Here is a 26,423-nt window from a genome sequence, read left to right on the forward strand (position 1 = left end):
AGTCATCTTCTTCTTGGCTTAATGACCTCTAACGCCACGCAGGCCATCGAATGGATTACTAGACTTCCCGATACCACGTAGTTGGATAGTCAGTCCTCACCACGGGGAGACGGTCCGTATGAGATTTGATACCTCCGGACCGAACCGAAAGAATAAGTATTTTATAAATTTCTTTGAGTTGAGATCTCTTTTAGTTAATTGTTGTATGACTGCTCGAATGTTGGACTGCTCGAAACTTGGTAGAAAAACTGGTTTCCTAACAGTTTGGTGTTTGGAGAAAAATACACTGCAAGCTCATTCATTATTTCCTTTTTTATCCAAGAATTTTCTACCATATTACTGTTTTGATGTGGAGTTTTAAACTGGAACTGTGAATTGTGGTATTTTATCGTCGTTCTTAATAAGAGATTTTAAATAAAACATTTCTGCTGATTGCTTATTTAACATTTGTTGACTGATTTAAACTATCCAACTGTCAACCGGTCCACCGCGTCTGTTATTACTTACAGCACGTGCCCGTTGACCGGTTTAGTTGCGCTTCAAAAGAAGGAGATGGAGAGAAAAAAATGCACATCCATACATGCTCCTGACTAGTCTGTAAAGATCTGCCCCAAAGCATCACTTCCTAGCGGGAGGGACAAACGACAAAAAAAAAAACCCGTATCATAACCTATTCACGGTGAAGCAAAAAATAAAATAAAAAACACTTCCCCCTAGAAATGCAACAAGCTGTAAGATGGGGCAGTTAGATGGAGTGGGAAAAAATGAGCAAGAATGCAGATTAAATGCATGTAATTTTCCTATATTTCATCATTTATGTCATAATTTCCAACCACCCCGACTCTGTGGAAGGTACCCAACGAGAAGGTGACGTCCGCATGTGTGTGTGTGTGTCAGCTGGCATAAAGTACGAGTGTTCCATGATCTGCTTTTTATCCGTCCGACTTACGAACGATTTGCTCACACATATCCCTGTGTTTGCTTGGCTTAGGCACTGCCCGGTGGAAAAGCTAAACGTGTCGCGAGCTTTAAGAAAATGTGGCACTCGTGTTTGTGTGTGTGTGTGTGTGTCTGTCTGTTAGGCAATGGAAACCCGAACCTCACGGTACACGCGGTACGTGTGCGCATAAAATCAGTGTAAAAATCATGCTAATACGGCGCTCATTTCACGCTTGCTTCAAAACGGTTTCGGCCGGTCCACCTTGGTTCCGTGTGTCGTTTGAATATATCCGCTCATCTGTTCTATAGAAGAATTGGGAGTGTAAGGGAAGGTGAAAGGGATGGTGGTGATGGTGAAGGCAATAAAATTTTAATTTCTTCTCTCTATTGAACCAGAGTGTGACAGTAAGTCTCGCTCGGGAAGGATGTTGCGATCGCGATCGCGTGTTACCTGTTTGCATCCGGAGTGAGTTTCCACAGCATCGAACTATCCATGTGAAATACTGTTTCGTTCGTTAACAGTTGAAACTTAAAGCAAATTACGACAGCAAAACGACCCAGAAAAAATGCGCACCGTGAACCTATTCAAATAACATTCGCTCGGTGCAAAATACTTCAACGGTCCACTGCAAAACGAACCATCCGGTACAGCAGCATCCCAAAAAAGGGCGATAAACCGTTGCTGGATTGTGCTCGCGCTTGTTATCGGTAGGATGATTTTGTCTTGCATAATCTCACTTCATCGTTGCACGATTAATTTTGATGTTACGGAGCGTCAGTAATACAAAAAAAAAGCGAGGCTAACCATGTAAAGTTTGACCAGCTCCAACCAAACCCCACGGAACCCACTTCCGCAAGCTACACAAGGGTGAAATAAAAGTTTTCGGCGCCACTAAAACAGCAGCACCATTCGCATCCTTTCGGGTCGTCGCCGTTTCAGAGAGACGCGGGGCAGCCGAAATGGACGACACAGACGAATCATATGTTTATAAGTTTATGACGACAATAATAATTAGGCGATCGTTTTGGGAGGGAAAATTTTTATATGTCCGGCATCGAACCCTCCCTTTTATGTGCGGTTGTTTCGGGGTTTTTGCTAATTTGCATAATTCACTATTGCACCAATCAAGCCCATAAAACGACGCAGCAAAACAACTGTATAATGCAACTTTGCAAGCTTGGGCAGGGACTTTTTTTCTCTTCTTTCCTTCGAAGCGAATGCGTCTTGAAACATTGTTCGCGGGTCTAGCACGCGCATCCACGTGTGTGGTTTTTGGGTTTCCATTTTTGGTGATGGCTTACGGCTTCAACGTCGTGTAGGTTCACGTAGCGATATACGCGATTGCCTTGAGATTGATCAACCTCATCCGGTGATCAGCCTGCCGAAGGAAGTGTTCTCTAGTGCAAACATAGAGCGTAAGCAGGGGAAGTAAGACTGGTAAGACTAATATGCGAAATCTTTGGCGAGGATTTAGTTATTTGTTGAGGAGCGACCTCGTAAGGGTTTTGTGTTTTTTATCTTTCTTTCAAGAGTGAGCCTTTAGTGGGACGCAACGGCAATGAAAGCCACAACACAGGCTTAAAGAGATTACGACTAATTAGTGCGTATTGCAGAGGTTTATGTTAGTAAATCGTTTCCTAATACGTCTGTCACTACGGACAAATCACTCACCTAAAGAGCTTTGCTTACTCCATTATAGTCATGGAAGGATTTAATGGTGTGTAGTGCTATCCTTCAATATTATTTCGTTCTGGAATTACAAGGAAAAATAATACAAACAAGAAAGTCTCAGTTTTTTTTGGCAATAAACAGAAGTTGAGAAAATTGTATGAAAATCGAGAAATCTGATTGCTTATTTGCATTTTTATGTCACCGTCCCACGAGCTAGCGATAGCCGCTTTATGTCTTGAAAGCAAACCATTATCGCCAGCGAGTGGCTTAATCTTCGGGTCGGGTCTTTCGCTTCCCACCCAACCGCAGACCAATCTAGTGCAGCTTTGCAGATTCTGAAGCTTTGCTACATCAAACAATTTGCTATTCTCCTATCTTTTGTCGGCACAGATTTCACAACTTCCTTATACCTTCCCTTCCTAAGCAGCTGTACTTGGCTTCGCATGCAATCTCCCTGCGGGTCGTGGTTGTAGTTTTTGTGTTTGTCCACCCCAAAACCATGCACGGAAACACAACACAATGCTCCATTTAGACGAGCGAGATGCATGTTATTTTGCATTTGCAAGCAAAAGCTCCATCCTGTTGCCATTTAATGCAAATTAAATCATAAACCAAGATCAACCCGGGACAAGAGCAATCCGAACGGCTCTCGCCAACCAGTTCAAAGAAAAAACGGCGACGACGAGATGATTTGGTTGATTTGGGTATGTGTAAGTGTGTGTGTGTTTTTTTGTGTCTGTGCCCACGAAGGAATAGTTGTTGAATGGTGAAAGAACAATAGACAAACGGGCGGTTGTCAAAGAAAAAAACTGTTCAGTGTACCACTCGTTACAACTATTTTGAATCATAGTGTTTGCATCAGAAATCACGATAACATACTCTCTGCTAAAGTTGTAAAAAATTGTTTTACAAATTATAGAGCTTCAAGCTTTTTTTTACCGGGTTCGTTTTTTATGGTTTTAACAGAGTCTTTCGTTCCTTTGAAAAAGGTTTTAAAACGATTTTATTTTATAGGTCCTGGAAGCCTTATTTTTTAGTTTGACGAATTTTAAGTGCATGCATACTATGAGCAGGTTTTATTAGACCAAATAACAAATAATCTTTCTATCCCTCTAAAATCTTGCTTTTTTCTGCAGAATTATTTCATACACAGCTTTGTTCATGCCAGATGTAATCGGATCTCACTGACTTTTAATCCATGAACTTGTTGGTTTTTGTCCCTCACCCACAAAGCTCGTTGAAAGTATCTAATTGAATTTTCAAACTCGTGCATCCTCCAAAAGCAACGATTAATGTACTAGCAAGATTAAGAACGGATAAGATCGTAGCCTTTTCATCCTCTGTCTCGGGGCTTGATACCAGCTGAAAGAAAACATATTTGACGATCGTCGATCGATTTTTCACCCGCAACGATGTGATTGCAGCAGCATCAGCATCACTACAAGCAATGCACTGCACTACGCTCATTCCCGCTGCTATTTCAATTCCGCGCGCATTATTCTTCCAAATCGCTTCCATATATTTCTACCAGCGTTTACCACCGTGTTTTTGGAGGAGCTGCCTCCGCGGGGTTATTGAGGCCCGTGTCCCGAAACATAACGGCACGCGATCTTATCGGCCCCGTTTGCGATGAATCGGCTGAAGATGATCTCGGGTTACATTTGGCTGGCTGGATATCATTACCGAGCAACGCTACCCATCGTAGCGCGGTCTATTCCTGCCTGCCGTTTGGTTTTATGTACGCCCGTGTGCAGGAATAATAAAGTTATGCTACTCGGTATGGCGGGTGTCGTTGGGTCGTTTCCCCCACCAGAAGGGAAACGATTGCACGGTAGGACATACCGATCGAGCCAAAAAGCTTAAACGCTTCGCTTTAGTGCCCAGTGGTAGCGTTCTGCGAGTCGCAAGGGAACTACCGGGCGCGAAGGCGCGTGAGACGAACCGATCAGAAATGGGGTTCGGAATTTATGATCCACCAGAGTCAAACCTAAGCTAGCATCTAGCATAGTACCGGGCTGAAGCTGTTCCAGTTATTGCTGTTTTGCTGCTATAAAGTGCTTTTAACGACTCTTTTCTGCTAACCAGTTTCACTTTTTTTTCGCTAGCTGTTGTTGCTGCTTGGTTGCTGCCCGTTTGTGATGTCGAAACGTGTTAAAGGAGGAGAGTATTTGCTGCCACGCGATCGCCATCTAACGTGACCGGTAAGCGGTGCGCAAATCGCTTATCGAAAGGTAAAGCGTGTGAGAGTCAGTTGAGTGCCACCGGGAAGTTGTGGAAGTGAGACTGTTTAGGTTCATTCCGGTATTGCCTTTGACCTCGGTGCAATCTGTTCACGCTCGATTAGCGTTTACTCTGTTTGAAGCGGGGAAGAAGGAATTTTGTTTATGATTGGCATGTACATTTGAGCATTTGGATGAACAAATGTTCTTCTTTTTACTGTTCTATAGTTCTTGCTATGATTCATCTTCATACTTAAGTTGCTGTAGTTATCATTCATCCTCATTTTAGCCTTTTTTTGGGGTATGACTGATACGGTCCGATCAGGTGATAAGCTGACAATGGCGCCGATTTATGCGCGGCATAATCGAGGTTGAAATCCCATCCGATCTGTTCCTTTGTAGAGGAAAACTGACTATCCAACTACTTGGTATCAGCAACTTTTATGAAGCCATTCGGTGGCTGTAGTAACCTAGTAAAGTTAAAAAGGAAAAGGAAGGAAGGAAGAAAGAAAGAAAGAAAGAAAGAAAATCCAAATATTTTAAGGACGATAAATTAAAAAAACGGGGCTTATATCGGTTTGTGCCAAAGAGGAACAAATCGAACGGTTGCCATGTGGCAAATGGACAGATATCGCTTCAAGAAACTATACTCACCACATTTGAATTACTTTGTTTCCTTTCTGCAATTGTGCCATCAACTTTATCACACCTTTTCGCGACCTTTGGACTGTCGATCGTTTCAATCTTACGTATCGGAAAAAGGTCGCGATCGCTTGAAGCAACAACCTGGTACCTGGCTTCTATTTTCCACTGTCTTAATGCAACGATTGAACACCATTAGTCAACCGCCTCGGTCAGAAGCTTCGGATGCAATCGTTTGCACACCATTTTCCCCGCGAGTTCCAGCAGGTTAGGTAGCTCCCGGCGATAGTCGCCTTGGTCAGAAGTCTTGCCCCATTTAGATCGCTCTCCCATCTGTGTGACCCATCCCTAGAAAAGGTCGATCTTTAAGTCGATCTTTGAAATCTCGAAATGGCAAGCGATAAAGGAGAGAACCAGGCTGGAGATTCTTCTTGTGCAGCTACGGTGGCGACTGGCCAGAAGTTCACCGAATGCTGACGGCATTCTGGGCCGGATGGTTGGCTGACCGGGTAAAGTCAACTTCAGTTTCAGCGTACCGGGCGTCATCGAGGTGAAAGTTCGAACATCTCAGCAACACCGAAAGCAGTTCAAAACGGCATGGCCTTCAGCCTTCTGTCGAAACGACGTGACCCATTTTGAAAACGGACTGGTTGGACGATTTTTTTTTTTTTTGCCAGCACCATTCTCGATGCCACCATCGCACAAGCGCAAGATCGTTTCGACCTCTCGAAACGGATCAGCTTCATATCGTACCGCCCTCTGGTGGTCAAATTACCGTACTGAAATCGACACCCATTTCCTTGCCCACCGCGATGAACCGCCCGAAAATGGGGGGGTCGGATTTCAATCAGCGATGCTTTCAACGCAACGCCGGCCCTATAGAATGACAAGCGAAATCATCTCGTGGCAGAATCTAATGATTATGGCCGTGCGGCGTTGACCACGCTGACCACAACAACATTGATTCGCGTCTCGTCAATCGAGTCGCTCTCTCCCTCTCTATTCGCGACCAGACTATGGTCTACGATCGGTCAGCATAAGCAATTGCATAACCCCACGCACTCGAGGTGCCGTTTCGAGGTACACACAATGCAACTCGTCGAGGATTCTGTTCCTCCGGAGCGATTTCAGTGCGCTCAGACAACAACAGCCAAAGCACGTCTCCACCCCCAAAGACGTTCCAGTTTTCCGTGGACACGTTATGCAAGCTCCACTGTCTACAGTGATCTCTAGAAACGGGTGTTTGAAAATTGTTATGATTATAATTTAATCAGTTCAGGCCGGCGTTTCAGGTCGCGCGGCCAACAATCGAAGAGTGGTCAGACCTGTGGCTTGGTCCGATGTGTTTGGACGTGAGACGCATTGGCTCTTATTAGCCATTTGGAGCCGTCGATGATCGGTACGCACTCTCGAACCTTGTGCCGTAGGAATTCAATAGCCCCAGCTGGTGAAGAATGCTTTTGCTTTGTGAACGAATGTACGATACGTCCGAAGAACTAGCGAGATTGGATAGATCGACAATGCCAATGACAATGCATCTCTTACGCATTATGCGTCGTTGCGTCTGTCGGACATAGACTCGGCGGGGAACCTTTATGACAGAAATGTCACGTCTCTAAGGGTGGAGTTTGAGTGAATTCGCTGCGCTTATCAACGGCGAAGGACTTGATGGAAATGTCTCAGCTGGATTTTATAGGTTAGCTGCAGTTGCGCTATCTGAGCCATAATGTCACGATTCAGTTTTGTGGGTCACTTCTCCAAATGCACATCGCACTCAGTGATGTTTTTCAAATGTCAAATGTGGACATTGCTTGGCACTCATGTCTTGTTTCCTCTCTCATTACAAAAAATAACTATATCCTACTCGATTTCCAACCTCACTCAATTATATTCCAACGAAACAAGATCACAAACCACAGCACTCCACCCCATCCGACAATGGATCGCTCTGAACGGGTCAGTCATAGCGAATCGAGTCACTTGAATGATGAGTTTCGGGTTTTCGGCTCTCCAAGATTCAGCTTCTCATTCAGCCTCTGACTTCACCATCTTCCCCGTCAGCTGGTAGCCATCAAGTTGCCAAGACGCGGTGATCCTGGTGTCGGTTAAGCGGTTAAGTAGCGTGTAAGTGGATATTGTTATGCATTTGCCGAAAGCAACAAGAATGGACAGACATGGACACAAAAAAAAACAGCGCACAAGAGACAAAACTTCAAAGTGTACCACCCGTCGGTTGGAGCCACCCGACAAAGGTTTCCTCGCTCGCCCGGGTTGCGGATTACATCCCAAGGGAGGGAGGGAAGTTAATTTATAAAGATTAATTACCACGATATGCGGATGCGGAATCTAGGTGTGAGTTTATTATTCCATCGTTTGTCATTGTCCGGGCGCAACGCAACGCGTCACCGTTTTCGGTTAGGCAGTACTGTGGGTGAAGGATTGTTTGAAGCATTTTTATCGTCTTTAGCAATCGTTTCTTTCTAAACAAAAACACCCAATTGGCTGTTTGAGGACCTTAGATGAAAGAATCCTTGCCCGGAGCTTGCAATACAATGTCGGGACCAAATATACGAACCCCGTTGCTTACCCATTGGCCTGCAGGGGAAGTTAGGCAGGAGTTTCAAACGCTTGACCTTTACTTCCTCTGGAGTGCTGCGCCCGAGTGTGCTTCCCTGCGGAGGATCGAGCAGAAATTATGGCATCAGAGCGCGGGTTCTGTCCCGCTCCAAACTTACGACTACCACACACCAAACCCACCGAGTCAACACAGACAGCAGGAAGTGTAGCAATCCCCGATTGTACTCTGCCCCATACTGAGCACCGTAAGCATAACTCACGACTTACGCGATTGCGCTTCTGGCTGCACGAGCTACTGGTTTGGGGACTATGCTGCTGCTGCAGTATGTGTGTTTTCGTAGCAGCAGAAACAATATGCCGTCTAGATCGATCGGAGCGACGTGCGACAGTGTAACCGATGGCATCCATATTCCGGCCGAGCTTCCGTGTGGCTTTAAATTTATGGTTATATTTCTTTTCACTACCAACTACTGTAGCTCTGTTCTTATCCAAACATTGATCCGTTACTGTAGCAAGAAATTGTTTTGAAGTTGAATTCAAAGTAGAACAAGATAAGTAGATTATGAGCTCTTGAAGATGTACGACTTTTCTTGGAGGATTATTATGGTTACTTGAATTTTCCAATGAAATCTTTTTCAACATCAGCCAAATCTTGTCATTTTGTATTTAAGGATTGCAAACACAATTTCACAAATTGAAATTGTTAGCTCTGTTCATCAAATAAATAATGTGCATTATTATTTCCACAACTGCCATCTTCTTTTTTACAAAAAAAAATAATAATCCAACCAATAAAACCATACACCCGACATAACACCAACACAATGCGGAAGGAGTAATAGAATTGTGCAACCCTTTATGGCTAGATTTGAAGTTTTATTTATGCTAAATATCTTCCACTAAGCCAGACGCAGCTAAGCTACAGTTCCGGCAGCTGTTGGCCTAGATGTCCTACAGCGCACAGACACCACCGACACATACCCACTTCAAACGCTATCGCTCGCCATAATGTATCCTGGCTCGGCTTGATAAAAACGGGCCTCGCGAAACTATCCCCCGTCCAATAGCCGGGCCAGGAGCCAACCACAGCCACGTGGGGCGTATCCTACTAACGAATGGTGTTGTTGGTTCAGTTTTTATTGCCGACACTCCAACACCGGACGGTGTCTAGCGGTGTATGTCGAAATATTTTCTCATTGCTTGAAATTGTTTTATCAAAACAAGGGCCCGTAGCTCAGTAGAAATCGGTGGCATGATACCATAATGGCACTGTGCTACAATGCTATCTTGGTAACGTTGCATCAGCGGCAAAAGGTTCACAAGAATCGCAAAAACCTACGGCATCGTTATTCGATTATTGAATTGCAATACTGCAGTCGCAACGCATGCCAACGAGCCGACCAATCGGACCGGGTCCAGTTCGATTTCGTTCGCGTTTTGCGGAGGAGTTGCTACAAAACTTATGGATTTTATCTAGCATCACTATACAGTCAGCGCGTCATCGTTGCTGAGCCGATGCTGTTGTACGTGTTGCCGTTATAGCGGCGAGACACGATACACTTTGGAACGGAAGATCAAATCCTCGATCGTAACAAAAGAAAATCTCTACAAAGTTTACGATCCTCGGGATGATATTAAAAGTTAATATTTATGGAGGATGGCATAGGGGAGAGGTAAGAAGAAAGTCGCTCAGAAATCGCTTCCCCTATTGCTTCCTTTTTTCTTCTGTGTTTGCAAATAATAATGTGACGCGTTGCAGTTTCCGTTGCAGCGCACTTAGATAGAGGCAGACGATACTTGGGGCGATCTAGCGAAGATCTCCAACCAAACCTAGATCTCGTGTTTATGCACGCGCGAGTGCTCAGTAAACCATGGCGACACTGTATCGCCATGTGGTGCATTGTCTGGCCCAGGCCCGGGCGATCATATTTTGTCCGGAACGTATGAATTTACGATGCCCGATGTCAGTCGGCCGCCGGGGAATCGCAGCAATAGGTTTTGCATTGCGCTTCGATTTATTGTACATGGTGCTGGAAGATAATTTTTCCATGGCGAAGAAGTGTCCCTATGTATCCACCATCACCGGCAAAGCGCCGAGGAAGGACTGGCCTGGAAGGGATTGAAATATTGTTTTAAAATTTACATTCAAACCTCGAACCGTTTGTCACAGTGAGCAGCAGCAGCAAAACCCATAACTCATGCCACTCTATCATCCTGATCATGATCAATTACTTCTATTGCTTTCCAATATGCAACCGTTGCCCTAAACGTGGCGTAATGGTAGGGACCGGTGGCAATGGCTTAATTAACGACTTTATTATAATATCAATTCCTCGAGTCTCCAATAAGCGCACCACAGCACTCTTGTACTCACAGACTGCATACTGACCTCCCACAATATCCGATCGATTCGATTGACGAAGCCTACTCTCGAGCGTACGTACTAGCGCCCTTTTGCATAAGCATGATGGATTGACTTTGGTTTTGAAGCATGTTGCCATTAAGTTTCCGGTAAACTCACTGGATTGCTAGTGTATAAGCCGTTACAATGTTGCGAATCTCGGTGCAAAGTATCGGAGCTCTATCAACACTGTAACGCCCCCAAAAATGCGGGTGTTGATTAATATATGCCGGGTGGCGGGCACAAACAAACGATGCCGAAACGCGACCAATTACTTGGTGGTGTTTTGAATTTGTCACACGAGCAGGGTTAGCATGAGGCTTGGTGGCGCTTAGCGAGAGATCAACTTGAGACTGTGCTTGTCCGCATTCCTAATTGATTGATTCGAGTGCAGCGTGTGCGTGTGTGCTCGGTGCTGACTTCATTCAGGTTTCACTTGAAAGCGGATGCGATGATGTCCACCAACAATATCCGCCTCGACTCTGGCGTGCTATGCATAAAATAGTGGACGAGTTCTTTGTCCAGTGAATCATTTAATCAGTGAAAATTTATTTTTGAAGATATTACTGCCACAGGGAGTCATCTAGTCAGGTAAATCCTGAAGGCATTTTTTAAATCGCATAAAATGCAGATCTACTGCAGTTTATACATCTTTGATACATTGAAGCGATCCTTGGTTGAATAAAACGGTACTACTCTTACCACAGCTAACAACCAACGATCAAATGCGTTTTTATTTTGTTGTTCATTTCCAATAGTCTTGATTCGTGGAACATAAAACTTTAATGAATTCTTTGACATTGATACATCCACAACCAGATGTTCCAATTTCAGATCGTATCGTGATTTAAACAGGTTAAAGCATAACTAAAGCATTGGCAGAAGAAAAAAAAACACTAGTCAGGACCTCTGATCATGTTCTACATATCAACTCTCTGAACGTACCAAACACGACATTAGTGTTCCTCACGTATTCCAATCCCATCTGCACTGCTTCTGTATCACGTGTTGTACCAGCGTACCTTGTTGAACCTTCTGGTGCCAAATGGGAGCACCCGATCAGGGGGTCGTCTACAGACAAGCGCGTGACGCGTGTTTCACGCTCCAGCATTGCGTTTCTATCACGCTGATTAGAAAATCAGTTCAGCCACCGTTGGCACCGGGTATTTGAATATCGCTCGCGTTCGTCTCTGATTGTTTTGATATGATTTACGGATCCGGCACACTAACATACCACGACACGATCATCACGCTTTGGCACACATGAAGGTGCTGATGTTGGGCACTAAAATTGTAAAAAAAAAGGTAGTAAATAAAACATATACCCGGAGATGGACTAGCGATCCGGCTGGCTAGTAGCAGGAAATCCCGCTCTAAACCGTTCCGTTTGCGGTAGTTAGAGGCGAGAGTGATAAAGCATCCGGTGATGGTGACGGGGTGACGGGAACCGATACCAAGAAACTGATCCAACCGAACCGATGTCGCTCTCGCCAATAAGTCCGCATTCTCGGCCGTCAACACCGATTAATCAAACTGGAGCGTAGAATGACTCGTCGGACGTAAGTCGGCGTTAGCCATTCGGCGAACCAGACTAGCACGAAGGTGGAGGCGTGGCGTGGCATGTCTAATGCCAGCTAAGCGTTTTTATAACATGCACGACATTGAACCGGGGCAGTTTACATCCTTTTTGTAAGCTCTGGACAAAAGTCTGGCGAATGAGGAAGTTGGAAATTGGATCATGAGTCCGGTATCCTTGAACGGAACTTTTGTTTTCGTTCGAAGGGAATATTGAAGTCATTCATGGAGTATCGAAGCTAAATCTTTGTTTTAATAACTTCATATAAGACCTAATGTGATCTGATCTTCGATGTTAACTTCAAAAGCTTTCATCGTCCTTCCCCATTTCATCATCACTAATGGCAGCAAACGTTTCATCTTTGCCACTCTTCTAGCTCAGCCATCCCATTTCGAAAGATGACGCCAGAATATTAGACAACCGTGCAGAGCAAAAACATTGCAATTAAAAATCACTTAACCATGCACAACCTGCACTGGAAGATTCATCTCTGTAAAGGGAGAAAAAAAGGGACAAAAAACTTAGACCAACGAATCATCGTGATCGAAATTGTGGTTAATTGGACCACCCGAACATCCTCACCGAAAGCAGCAACTAAAATGATGATGCGAAGCTAGTGCCGGTGCCATCCGTGAGATCTGTGAGAGCGAAAGTTTTGAAGATCCGAGTTCCAATGCCCATCGGCGATTCATCAACAGTTGGATCAAAGCCAGGACATCTTGGGAAGGGACATCAATGAGCGAAAGGGAGACACATCCCGGGTGAAAGCTTCCGGGTCGTCCGAAAATTGATATGGAAGAAATCCCATTGCACGGAACCTGAGGTTGCAGATTGTTGAAGATCATCGCGGTGGCCGCATGTCTTCGTTTTGGAGATACCTCCACAAGACGAATAGTCCCGATTAAGGTAAACGATACTGTTTTTCGTTGCGACTTACAGGATATTCCATTCTGAAATCTTCGAAAAGCTCATCCCCATCCGGCCGACGAAACGCTGGAATGAAGAAATTATTTGCCCTGGAAACTCTCTCAGGCTGCAAATTTCTGGCATCTCCCTCCGTTGGGTGCCGCGCAAATGTAACCGATTCGCGAATCAACTTAATAACTTGAGCCCTTTGGGATGCAGTGCGTGTGTGTGTGTGAGAGAGTGCGCGCGGCTACCTTTTAATGTTTTCATATTTTTCTTCAAACTGGTCGCCCACCAAAACCGACCGAGCCGGGGATGATTACGGCGCGAGACGGCTCTCGGCCATGCACCCTAGCTTTGATTTCGTGGCTAAATTTGTTTGGCCGGATTGAGTCAATTAATTTTCGGCATTACCCGCGGCATGGTTGACCAAATTTCTTGCTGCTTCCCTTTTATTTGTCTTCTTCCTGCTCTTACCGGTGGCCCTTTTGGTTTGCCGCGTAATCGCTGACCGCTCGATCATACGGTAACGGTGTGGCGAGCCCGCGCACACCAGAAACACCTTCGTCATTGGGCTTGTTAAGGCAGCTCCCTTCCAACCGAAACATTCTCGGCGGCGTATGATTGCAGACCGAGGTCTCGCAAAGGGTTTCGTTTGCTGCCGGTGAAAAGATAAGGAAATTGATAACCACCACTATCGGGGGACCATTTTTAATGATATCTCGAGCAATTCGGACTTCTTGAGTTTGTAGTTTTCGCATCTCTGTCTCTCTCTGTCTCGTATCTTGTTCGCTGTGGGAAGATAAATAGTGCAATTTTAATTGATGGCGAGAAGATTCATCATAACGTAGCAGTCTTAAATGGTGGGCAATAAAATTAAAACAAAAAAACGAAGAAGGTGCCTCCAGTGGTCGTCCTCCAGGTGAGGCACATATTATGAGTGGATCTTTTTTTGTCGTTGTAATTTTGGAAGGGGATTTTTCGTAAGACCGTGCAATTAATCGAGCAATCTTTTGTAGGTGCAGTAAAGAGGGTACCGAAAAACTGGGCTGGTGATTACTATTATTGTTCCGCTTTTTGTCTTTAAGTGGAGAAATTTAGGAAAATCATCCCCGAAGGTGTGAACGGCGTGATTTGCACGTAATTACGAACGATAAAAAGGATATTATAAAATGCCGATACAATTGTCGGCTCTTGCATTTGCGAAAGTAGTTAAATGTAATTTTGTTTTGTTTTGTAATAAGTTAAAAATATCGTTATTGACATAATCATGAAGGAGAAATGATTGTTACGAAGTTGTTTATGAGATCTGCTTCTAAAGTATAAGCGGGATCTTCAAGATTGAAGATTGCACAAAAAATTGTGACTGTAAGAGATCTTCGATTCGTCGTTTTCACTTCACCCCTCACCAATTAATATTCTTAACATTAGTTGCAAGTCTCGAAGGTAGAAACAGTAAACAATAAGTTTTCTAGAATTTGGTGAGCGAGTCTATTTTCCATTGAAGTATTCATTGGGTATTGTGTCATCTTTCAATTGATACTATCCTTGGTAAATAATATATAAATAAACCTTGATATCCAAAGCAAGTATTCTGCAAGCAAGTTTTACATCGTGAAAATGTTGAGCATTCAATTCTCAAAGATTAGCTGCTGTCTGGGCATGTTCAGCCTTATAATTTCTTGATCCTAAGAGATAAAAGTTGAAGGCCTTCAAGTTTTCCAACAGTTGCACAGCTTCATCGTCCTACACAATTCCCTGTTCAACCTCTTAACTTCACAGCCATCACTGTTCAGGTAAGAACTACGCTAAATCTAATTATCAAACAATAAAATTGTGTTTAAACAATTTTATTTTAACATCCTAGTAACTTTATACTGAATACGAAACAAATCTTATACTTTTCGACCGAACCATCGCTCATTTTCACGTTAAGCTCTAATTAAAAACTAATTCCACTCTGATCACACTTCAACCGCAACCGAATCACCACGAGTGGGCAACAGTGTAGCAAAACAGTCGTGCACATCCTGCAATCAACCGTTCCCGGTCGTGTGCTGTGTTTGCATTCAATCAACAGCTATCGCCCCCATCGCGCACACGGGGAAGACGCCAAAAGCGCTTAAATCGTTTCGTGACGCAGTTTAGCACATTCTCACCGGGGCCCGTTGAGACCCGTTGCTGCTGCAAAGCCGCGGCGGTACGATTACATTAGAGATAATTAGAAAAAATTAAATTGCTTTCGCAGGCGAACGATCGCCCATGTACGGTGCTCCGGTTTTCCGATGCGTTGAAGATGAAGGAGTTCATTTTTGTTTCGATTACCTTGCCACATGGTGATGCAGCCGATGCAACCGTTTATCGCGCGTTGCCGCTCGATAGCTTGCCGGGCCGGTTTTCGGTCGGGCAGTGGCAACAACCGTCGGCATGCCCCTTTTGATAAGCCTGTTAGCTGCGTGTTGCCGCTCCACCGAGCAATAGTCGGGTGATAGGCAAATAGTCCTGGGGTTCGCTCTCGTTTTTCAAAACCCCGCTTGCCTTCGGTGAGGAGTACTGATGGGCGTGTGTGTGACGATACGTTACGTGAGCTTTATGTGATGATCAGATACAAGTTGCTTTTAATCTACTCTCGTTTACCTTCGAGGCTTGCTTTCAGGTTTCAGTTTTGAAGCATGTTTTTTTGTTATTCTGCCTTTGGCGGCATATATAGATGCTTTTAATAACAGAAATATTCTCGAAAGTTAATTTTGACACACCATTTTCCAAGTTAAGTAAAATATTTATTTAAAAAAAACCATGAGGAAGCACTCACAGATATCATTGTTTTAAATTTGTCCTCATAATTGTTAATTATTCGAATAACTGATTATTTGATTTTCTTTTTTCCCCAGAACGCTTAGTGGTTTTCATTGATTCTATAAAATATATTTGCTTTAAATAATTTCCAAAAAAATGCGTCTTTTCCTTTCAAATTGTTTGTCTCTTGAATTTGTTCATTTACCTTCAATCGGTTACGCTCGCAACTATTGCATTTCGATCGATTTCAATTATTTTATACTGACACTCTATTTTCTGTTCTGCACAAAAATAAAAAATAAACAGCACTACAAGATCGATCGAACAAGGCCGATGCGATGAGCGTGCGCGGGTGGTTGAAGCTTTCGGCTGGCGTCCGCTGCCGAGACGTTCGCGACGGGGCGAACCTAACATTGAACGAGCGATTACACGAGTCTGCGCTCGATCTTGGCAAACAGGATCACCACACTCGACTCCAATCTGAAATGCTGAAGTTGTTGGCTTGCATCGGCTGTATCGTGTTGGTAGACGATAGACCAAAGAGCCTTTTTGCAAAAGCTTCGGGCTGTACCGGCTTGGCCCGGCTGCCCCGTCTCTCGTTGGGCTGAACCCGTGCGAGTCGGGAGGTCGGATGTTGTATGCATATCTTCGTGTCATAGTTTCGCTGATCGGTTGAAAGCGAAAACATACATCGCCCTCACGCCATCACGCTTCCCCCTTCCCGGAGAAACCCCGCCCGGTTCCTCTCGCGGCTCGCCCAAGCCACCAAGACCATCGGCGATCGTCTGTAAGAGATCTGACCACCACACGGCGCACGAGCTGCACCAAGAGAACTACTAGCACACGCTAGCGGAGGCCTTCGAGCCAGGGAGACTGGCGCGTGTGTGTGTATGGATGTTAGACGCTGGCGAGACTTTCCGTACCCTTTGATGATCGCTCCGTTGGCTCTTCGATCGATTAGGTTCTCCCCTTCAGTGGGTTTAGTGTGTTACGGGGTGCGAGGTGATCAACGAGACTCGAGGGGATGATAGAATCGATGCGCACGATCGTCGAATCTTGCAAAAGACAGCGTACGGGCGTACAGGCGGGCAAAACATACCACATCTCGTCGATACATACACACACACACACGTGCACGCACACTACGCACACATCCTCGAACCGTACGTGGAGGCCACGGAGGCCACAGCGTTTGAAGAGAGCGAACGTGCGCGCGCGATACACTTTAAATTACAATCTACTACGCCTCGGGCATGGGCGTTTGCCCTTCTAATGTCGGTTTTATTATATAAATTATTCCAAACGAAAAACCAAACCCCCGAGAGAGGACCCAACGGTGCGCTGCAGTGGCTGCGGTGGCGGCCTCCTTCGGTTACAGTGTCCACCTCTCGGAGATCGATGGAAGGGGGCGAGAAGGGGGAAACCGAGGACCATGGGTGGAGGAGGGAAGGCGAAATGCTGAAAACTTGTAAATCCGTTAATGTTGATAGTATTTTGCGATGTTGCGAACTGGTTTGATCGTGGTCAGCGGTATTCTGTGTGTGGATAAGGTTGGTTAGTGAAGAGGAAACGAGAGGAACAGGCTGAGGAGTATGGTGCGATAGTCGCCAATACTCTTTCGTTTGTGTGGGGTGGAACGAGCGAGGGACATCGATGGCACGGAGGACACGAACCCAGGTTGCGCCATAAAACAAAGAAATCTAATTCAATTGGTAGACTTCGTTTCGGGGAATGGCTTCGAATACTTTGCCTGATATTTTGATTCAATTTTTAAGGATGATTTGAGCATGAAGGTAATTTCCATATTGAAATTCTTTTTGTTTATACAAAAATCATACTGAAGCAGGTTCTTCTCGTAATCATATCGCATCTAATCGCAAAGAAACTTTTTCAATACATCTTTCAACCTGATCTTCTCTTCAGAATGATCGGTTAAAATGTTTATGAGTACCACCGCTGGGTGGTGCTGATTTATGTCTTCATGAGGAGTAACAATTTTTCAATTAACTTTTATTCAAACTGCCATAAACATATCTATCACGTGACCGGCAATAAAAGTAAATCTTTTTTCCTACCTTCCATGCACTAGGTGGCCCACTCTACGCTGGACAGTGAGATTTTGTCATTTGTTTTAACGTAGGTTTCTTCTTCGATCGAAAAATGTTTAATTTTCTGAAATGAAAAACTTTTATTAACCTTTCTGTGCTGAAAATTGCTTGAATTAGGTAGAAAACAATTTACGAAAAAAATGAATCAAATTTTCCCTTACCACGGCTGGCGTCTGGTATGGCTCATTGTGCACAGTATGAACTGATTCTTGCGCCTCCCAAGATCATTCGCTTCAGCCGAGCCGCCTAGACAGGACAGCACGTCAAAGAAGGGTCGAAAGTATCACGTCTTCAAGGTTAAACCTTTCCCTTGTTTTGCCGTTTGCTGCGGATCGCTATGGGTGTTGGGCGAGAAATTCCTTCTCTATCAGCTATGTACGATGATGTTGCCGTAGGATGCCTAGGATATACGGTTATTTCTTACTACGCTACATCGGGACGGCGTTAGTGGGAATCTAAATCGGTCACTAAGCTATTTCACTGTAGCGCGATTTAGTTACGGTCGCAAGTGATTTGATGTGAGTGGTTTAAATGGAGGTCGACTTCCCATTTCATTTCGTTCGAGATTCGATAGAACATTTAAAATAAGTAAAGTTATTGGACATTTGTTTGGTCTAGGTATGTATTCCAGGGCCACTTTTAATTGATTCAAACCATTTGCCATTTCAATGGTTATTGGGAAAACTACTTAAGGAAACCGCCCTTTTATGAAAACTTATTTGTAGCCCTGTCTGCCACTGCATAGCGACGTAAACGAGCTTTTAAATATAATTAAATAGATATTACCGATGTGCGCAAGTTGTTCCACTGCTCTTCGAGATACGTTGTACTTCAATGAGCAGGAGTTGAAAAAAAAAAAACAGTAGATTTATTTTTATTTTAAAGGGTACGAGAGAACTAGAACAGATGTTTTTAAATTGCACCTTGAAGTTATTCAAATGCTTTAAACCATCATATGCATTCAATTGGAACAAAACCACATTCAAAAACTGATATAATTCTCAATGCTGTAGCAAAGGATGATGGCAAACCGATGATAAAGCAATTAATCAGACCCACTCGGACGTCGAACAGATCACACAGGTCGAACGGAAATTACGCAGAGCACGGTGCGATTAAATTAATAATAATCGAGTATGATCGAGCGGACAAACGAGAGCCATGAACCGTATGTAGCCGTGCAACGCCTTACTGCATATGCCACCACCCGCCTCCCTTCAGGATGTACCTTACACACACACGCACGCGCACGTAAATTTACGATGCATGCAATGCAAATAGTGACCAACGCCACTGTTAGAGATACGACACTCATTGACACTCTTACGCAGTGACCCTTGCAATCGAAGAAAAAGGCGACCAAGAAGATGACAGACACAGTAAAATCGTACCAAAGACTCTCTCTCTCTCTCTCTCTCTCTCTCTCTCTCTCTCTCTCTCCTACTCTCTCTTCGTACTATGGCTTCTAGTTAGCAGACTGACACATTCTTCAGCAGAAAGCGCAAAGCCGCGTGGGCTGTGCCGTGCGCTGGGTCCGAGATAAACTTGTCAAGCTCATAAAACAAGCTTGGGACACGGAAATTGAAACCCCAGTCCAGCCATATGTTTGCACAAACGAAAAGCAATCGAGGCAAATCCGAAATCCGGAACAGTTGTTTGCTGGCTTAGAATTGCTCAGCTTGCAATCGCGCACGTCATCAAACGATGCACTTGCACGTCATAAAGTAATAAAACAATGCATTTCCAGCGATCGACGCTGACCATGGTTAATGCAAGATTTAGTGTCATTTGCAAAACAAAGCACCAAATAAACACTCGTCAAATGCGTCAATGAAGCCATTCCGGTGCACAATAAAGCCCGCGCTGTCGGTGTAGCGCAATTTGAACGTTAGCAATAAACAGTGATCGTAAATAAAATTGAAATTGGAATTGGGTGCTGTTTGGTGGGCAATGGAAGCCTCAGCAAGCATGAGTGGTGTCTACTGGTGATGTAAATGTTTTTACCACCCGTTGATAGGAAACTTGGGTTGTTCAATCGGTTTTGATGAAAGCGGCAAGAAAAAAATGTTTTAAAAGATTTCATAGAAACGTTGCAATTAAGAATTATGTTTGATTGTAGTAATTGAATGAATAACGTCGCGATATCGTGACCAGGATTCAATGAAGCTGAAGTCACATATTAATTTGATACAGCCTGTGATATGGATTGTAAAGCTACCATTCATTCGACAAGATCAGTTATCAAATCCAATCGGAATTTCACGGAGCATGCACTGACTGTTACCGAATTACGTAAACTGTAATGTAAATGAGACTTACATACAACTGTAAAGCCACATTTTCAATGGGATGAGTTACTTTGATATCAAAATTTCAATACAATATCATCTTTAAATTGTTCCAAAAACCGCAAACAGTGTACTCACTTCGTAAAAGCACAGACCTTTCCCTTCAAAAAGCTACCCGTTTGAAGGGTCCTGTAGCCGGACTCGTTATCGGTCTCGACCGAAAAAAAGCGAAAGTACATCCTCTGTCGCCTGCACCAGCTTGGTACAGGAACATTGCGCGACATTCGCCAAAGTTTCAATAATTTATGACCGGCTTCGTTCGCTGATGGGACATCACAGCCTTAAATCACATCACAGTTTGCACAGTACGAGCGGACAACACGAGAAGAAAGCACCGCAAGGAAAAGAATAAAACAAGCACACCAAATAACCTCGTCGACCTCCGGGTTCTCCGAACCGTAGAAGCAGGAGCACCCTTAGCCGTGTGTCACTCATACTCCACCCAAAAGCTCTACGACGACAGGACTCGTATGTACAACGAGAAGAAAGCAAAAAGAAGCCACTATTTTGAAGATGGAGAGGAAGCTTGACACTGTCGCAGGAAAAAGGATTGCCCAACCAAACCGAACCGAAAAAACGAACACCCGAAAAGAACAACCATCCATCGCCTGCAGAAGAGAAAGGAAAACCTTTCGCTTCGGATATTTAACCGACGACCCCAAAGACTCTAGCCCGGGTTATGTCGCATATTTTGTGTTCTGAAAATAATTAAACCCAACACACTCACACATGCACGAGCGCAGACAGGCAGTGGGGGAGGACCCATCTCCCAAATCCCCGTTTGTCGGCACAGCCGTTATGGTCCAGCAATCCTGACACGGACGTTACATTCGCCGATCAGTCGCGATTCCCGGGGATTCCACTTTCGAGAATTCAATATCTCATCACCGTAATCAAAAACGTCCTTTTGTGCTCTTTTTGGTCCCAGGACTTGCTGCTGCCAGCGAATCATCTCGAGCCGTCCGACAAACAACTCTCGAAGTGCTCGAGAATAAATGAAACAAAACGAACGAGAACGAGCATTTGGTTGGGACAGCGGCCAATTACGATCGCAAAACGAGTACGATTGATATCTTGCCAGAGTTGCGGTTTCACTGAAGAAATTTACATTTTCCCTTTTTTGGAGTCACCCCACAACCCTCCCTTCTCCCCGATCCGGCTGATCGTAAGCTTCAAGGATGTTTTTCGGCAGTTGCCTTCTTTTCGGTTGTGCCGATGCTGGGAAGAAGCCCTCAGCCTGAACCGCCCTGAGTGAAAACGACAGTGAAAGTTGTTTTGTGACCGGCCGAAGGCGAGGTCGTTCCCAGGCCCGGGTTCGTTCGCTGTTAACTGCAACAGCTGATGTATCTTGTATCCTAATGAACTGACAACCATCGATCGGATGGGCTTTTGTTTGCTTCTTTGTTTCCCCTTACAAGCAAGGTCTTGGAGTAAAAAAACCAACCAACTCTTCTTAAATATAAAGTAGCCGTTTGTGATCTCAAAAATCTAGATCTTTAGATCCTTGCCATAAATCTGCGTGACCTTAATACGGTGATATCTTCTCGAAGCGATCAATCATCGTGCCTCTGTTCTTTTTTTTTTTCTAATGCAATGAATAAACAACTAACCGCCGCCTATAATTATGGCAGCAGAAGAGGTGAAGGTCGTTTCCTGCTTTCCGGTTGCATGAGATTGCTATCAATTATCGTTCCACCCGACTAACGACCGGTAGCGATCGATGCGTTCGCAAGGAGGCCATTCGAAGTGAAACTTGCTGCACTCGACCCTCGCGCGATACCACACAAACCGATCGTGCGCTCAATCTATAGATATAATCGTACAAAAAGCTAGGAGCAAACTCTTCCCAAAACATTCCATTTCTTTCCAAGCGCACACGCACGCATGTGTTGACAGGAGCGTTTTGTCAGGGATGAAAAATGAGTTTCCCTTTGGTGGATTGTGCTGATGGTGGCGCACGTTCCTTGACGATCGCTGCTGCACGTCACGAAAGATAGTGCGGGTGAGAAGCAAAATTTATGTTTCTACTCCTCCCACCGATCACATTAGTGTAAACATGACTGCTACGCCGCCCCGTCTTCCTCTTTTTGCGCAATATGTGTCAGAGTTAACAGAAAACGACACAGGCCTTACACGTGCCAGGAGAAAAGAAAAACTGCGCACGACGATAGGCCATAACGGACGTAGAGCGTACGGTGCTAATTACGAAATATAAAACCGAAAACAAAAACTATACGCCACAAGGATTGGTACAGTTTCGCTAAACAAACTATTTGAAAACGAAAGACTTGTTTTGCCCGTCCTGGGTGTCGATAAGCGACGAACCTCTCTTTCCTACGGGACCTTTGTTCCAAACGCTTTCGATCCAGTTTTTTTTATCTTCTTCTACCGGAGAAGGGCGAGAGTGATGAATATGGAGGGAAAAAGAATTAACGCCCTGTCACGATCTTTGCGCGTGCTATACACGTAATGTAATTGCAATCTTCTTTTGCGGGAAGGGAAAGGTTTATGCGGTAGGTTCGTCGCTCGTGGCAAATGTGCGAAAACTTATATTGAAAGAAGTTGATGATTATGTGGTTAGTATGGGTTTTTTTTTTGTGGCATGTTAATGAAGCACAGTTTATGTGGATGATTTGTTTAAATGGATTGGGCTGATATGAAAAATAGTATTACATAATCAACATACATTTATGTTGTGTATTCAAAGATCTGTTAAAAGCATCATTAGAAGAAACATTTCTTAGTAGATTGACCCAAATATGAAAACCTGGAAGAACTCTTCAATCAAAAGTGCAATCGAAAGCAATGCTCAGCAATTTTTCTTTAAGTTTCGTGCCTAATTCACCACTCCAAAGTAAACCAAAAAATAATAAATAAAAAACCCTTAATCGTTCAATTTCATTACATGCTATAAAAATTTGGCAATGTCCTCATTATCCACCTGATCCTCCAGCTTTATACTGATAATACCACACCCAAACTGCAATCAAGCTTCAGTGGGCATCTGAGCGTCAAATTTTATCGCCTTCAACAATCCTCGCTCAACAAACACCAGCAAGCAGTTTATATTGAAAAATAAAAACACACATAAATAAAAGCAGCATTTATGTGTGCATATTTTACACAATCGCTGTGCTTTGTGCGATCATAAACGATCACCCTAACGAATCGGATGTCTTACTTAGGCGACCCGACCAAACCAAATAAAACGAAAGCAATCGGGCATCGCGCAAATGATCTCGTTTCTTGGTCTCGTTCGTACGCCGGGCAATTATCTGTCACTAGGTAAACTTCAAATTAAGTATACCCGTGCCAGTCACATATAAAGCGTAAAATATAGCGTTCCACTGCCGCATCGGTAGGGCGGGATCGCTTTGGTTTGCAACAGTCACTACGCTGTGGTAGATGTTTTGCTAATAAACAATTCGGAGGAAAGCTAAAACTGGGCCTCTCCTGACAAAAGCACTTTCAGGACGGTGGAAGAAAAGAGCATGCCGGTGCGTTAATTGTGCGCAAATTCGTCCCGTGAGCTGCCCGATGGTCGTAAAAAGATTTACGGAATTAAATCTGCCACTGATGCTCAATGGCGACTTGCGGGTGAGGTGTATAGAAGAGAGATAGAGAGAAAGACGGACCGAGGGATACATTTAAGCACCAAACGATGGGAATTACGGATACGGTACGTAAGTCACCCGGACGAGTGGAGAAAATAAACTTATGACCACCAAGGGTCAGGAAGATCGTTAAAATTACCCATCAATTCGACGGACAGAGACGCGCAATTGATGCCCAATCGTACCATCCGTGGTGCTCCGATGCTACTTTCCTTTCCGATCGGCTTTTTGCTCGATTCCGGTCCCGTCAAAATGAAACTAGGCTGTAACGGAGGTTTGAAGCAATCTCCCCAGCAAAAGCGAAACAATATTTTTATATCTCAATAAAATTGGTTTTACGATTATTGATCGTCCCCAAAAAAGCATTCACATACTCACGGTCACAGTCACACGCACGCTAATACGCTCGTATTAAATATTAAGTACAATTTTCTTCCTCGGATATTGACGGCCAAGCTCGTAAGCACCGCATTCGGCAAGCTGAGTAAATCTTCACTGATCATTCGGGATGGGACCATCAAACAGAGCTATCTTCCTTCAGCGGGGTGCGATCGACTTTTGATATTTACTTTTATGTATATTTTGCTGAATTTTCTGTACTTTTTCTCATCCTTTGCCGAACCCGATTAACCGATCACAACAGCCGCAACGTTGGCGATTAATTTGTCTACATAAGCAGGGTAGGATTTTTGTCCCAGAGTTATGAATTTTTATGATGGGTTGATGTGTTTGTTTTTTTTTTTTAATTTCTCAACATTTTAGTATGATTTTACTTCATTGAGACAGATATCTTTAGGGTCGGTATATTCGATAAAAACCGAAACAATCACCCAGCTCGAATGCAAACTGTTTGCTATGCTGTCTTCAACATCCAGTGCATTGTGTAGACGGTGGGAATGAGTTATATTGTCTTTTTTGAATTTATTTGAAAACTGCAGCAATTAATCGATTCTATGGTAAAGTTTACTTTTTCCCCTGCATGTGTTGATTCCTTTACTTTATTCCAGAGGGCATGAACACTTACACTCCATCTACTGTCATTTATATTCAATATGAACACATTCAGGTAGGTTGGAATTGCACAGCCCAGAACATTTGACTGAATCAACTGATTAATGCTAGTGCAATGATGCTTTATAACAAAAAAGCTGTAAAATAAGGTAAGCTGTGTAAGCATAGCATAGCATCCTCGCACAACATTCTTCTCTTTTTCACTGAATGATTGACGCCATCATGTGACCAAGTCTAACTCTGAAGAACCTAGGCAAGCTAATCCGTAGCATCTCCTCATACGCAGCACAAACTATCCAGGTATGGTGAAACTGAATTAGAGAAGCCTCAAACCTCTTGAGGTTGTAGAGCTCAAGGGAAAGACGCACTCAATCAAGACTTTCCGGGTGTGTAATGATTCGTAATTTTACATTTTCATAATATTGTTAGGTACGTGTACTAAATAGGTTTGTATCTCCTGTACCAAATAGACAGCCACTGATCTAGTACAACATCACATTAGGCAGAGCGATTATTAATTATTAAGAAAAAAGCCTCAAGCTGAAACTTTGTATCGTTTATTATGTTTTGAAACGGTTCCATATCGGTTCCAAATGACACAAAACGACCCATAAACTATGCACCCTCCCTGTTTGACAGCGTCTCCGACTCCGGCAACCTGGGCGACTTGTCAGACATTTAACGCCACACACCGGGTGCCTAATGACTGTGAGCATCGAACCTCGTCTGGAAGCGTAGTATCACTTTCAGTTGAGTATCGCAAAATGACACTAAGAAGGAGAAAAAAGTCCAACTAAACAAGATATTAGCCTGACACCACAGCTCTAACGCCACACCGTTAGCGTATCGGATGATGATGACTCACGCCGGGTGGAATGTGTAGATTTTATGTTCCATTCGCCCAGGGTTTTGCGTTCGATCGTTTCGTTTTTATTTTCGCTCTCTATTTTTCTAATACTTGCACCCTCTTCGACTAAGTCCTGCCCAAAACAGTCCTGCCATCCATGCACCGTTGGAGAACGGAGGGACGTGTTTAGTTCTTACACAGCGAGGTGACTCAGTGAGGAGACTAGTGGCTCCATATCGTGAGTCGGCGAAGACCAGTGCGACCTTCAGTTGCGATTTCGTAACTTTCGGCAGCGGGTTTTCGCGCGCCACTACTCCATTAGTGCCGACACACAGCTGCATCGTGGCTCGGTGCTCGTGCAGATATGACGCGATAGGATGTGTTGTTGCGGTGTCCGTCCGAACGTTTGGTTCATGCCTTCGCCCGAGGGCTTCGCGCTCGCAAACACGCGGTGTGGTGTAGGGCAGGGCGCAACCATGGCAAATAAATTGCGCCCAGTGTGCCCACCCCATGGAGAGCATTATGTTGCTTTGGCACGGGGGGGTTTTGGGCGGTTGTTCTGGTTTTCTTATTTTTTACTACAACCGGCCGGTTCGTGAGGTACATGAGTGAGATGATCGAAGTGAATCAATTGCATCGCATCGGGTTCTATGTGCGCCGTAACTGCAAAGCGTTCTCTAGCGTTCTCTAGGACACGTTGTGTGCGGTGTTCTCTGACTCGCCTACGGCTGGACTCATGCGGTGTGGACTACGAGGCTTTTTGGTAC

The 26,423-nt window shown here is 44.2% G+C and overlaps 1 protein-coding gene across 2 annotated transcripts in view; it reads right to left on the reverse strand.

Annotated features, from left to right (window-relative positions):
• LOC126565385 (dual specificity protein phosphatase 3) overlaps positions 1-26,423 on the reverse strand; it is a 471,876-nt gene that overhangs the window by 153,940 nt on the left and 291,513 nt on the right. The gene's annotated exons all lie outside the window — the stretch shown is intronic.

The sequence above is a fragment of the Anopheles maculipalpis genome, chromosome 3RL, assembly GCF_943734695.1.
Source record: "Anopheles maculipalpis chromosome 3RL, idAnoMacuDA_375_x, whole genome shotgun sequence".
NCBI classification, from domain to species: domain Eukaryota; kingdom Metazoa; phylum Arthropoda; class Insecta; order Diptera; family Culicidae; genus Anopheles; species Anopheles maculipalpis.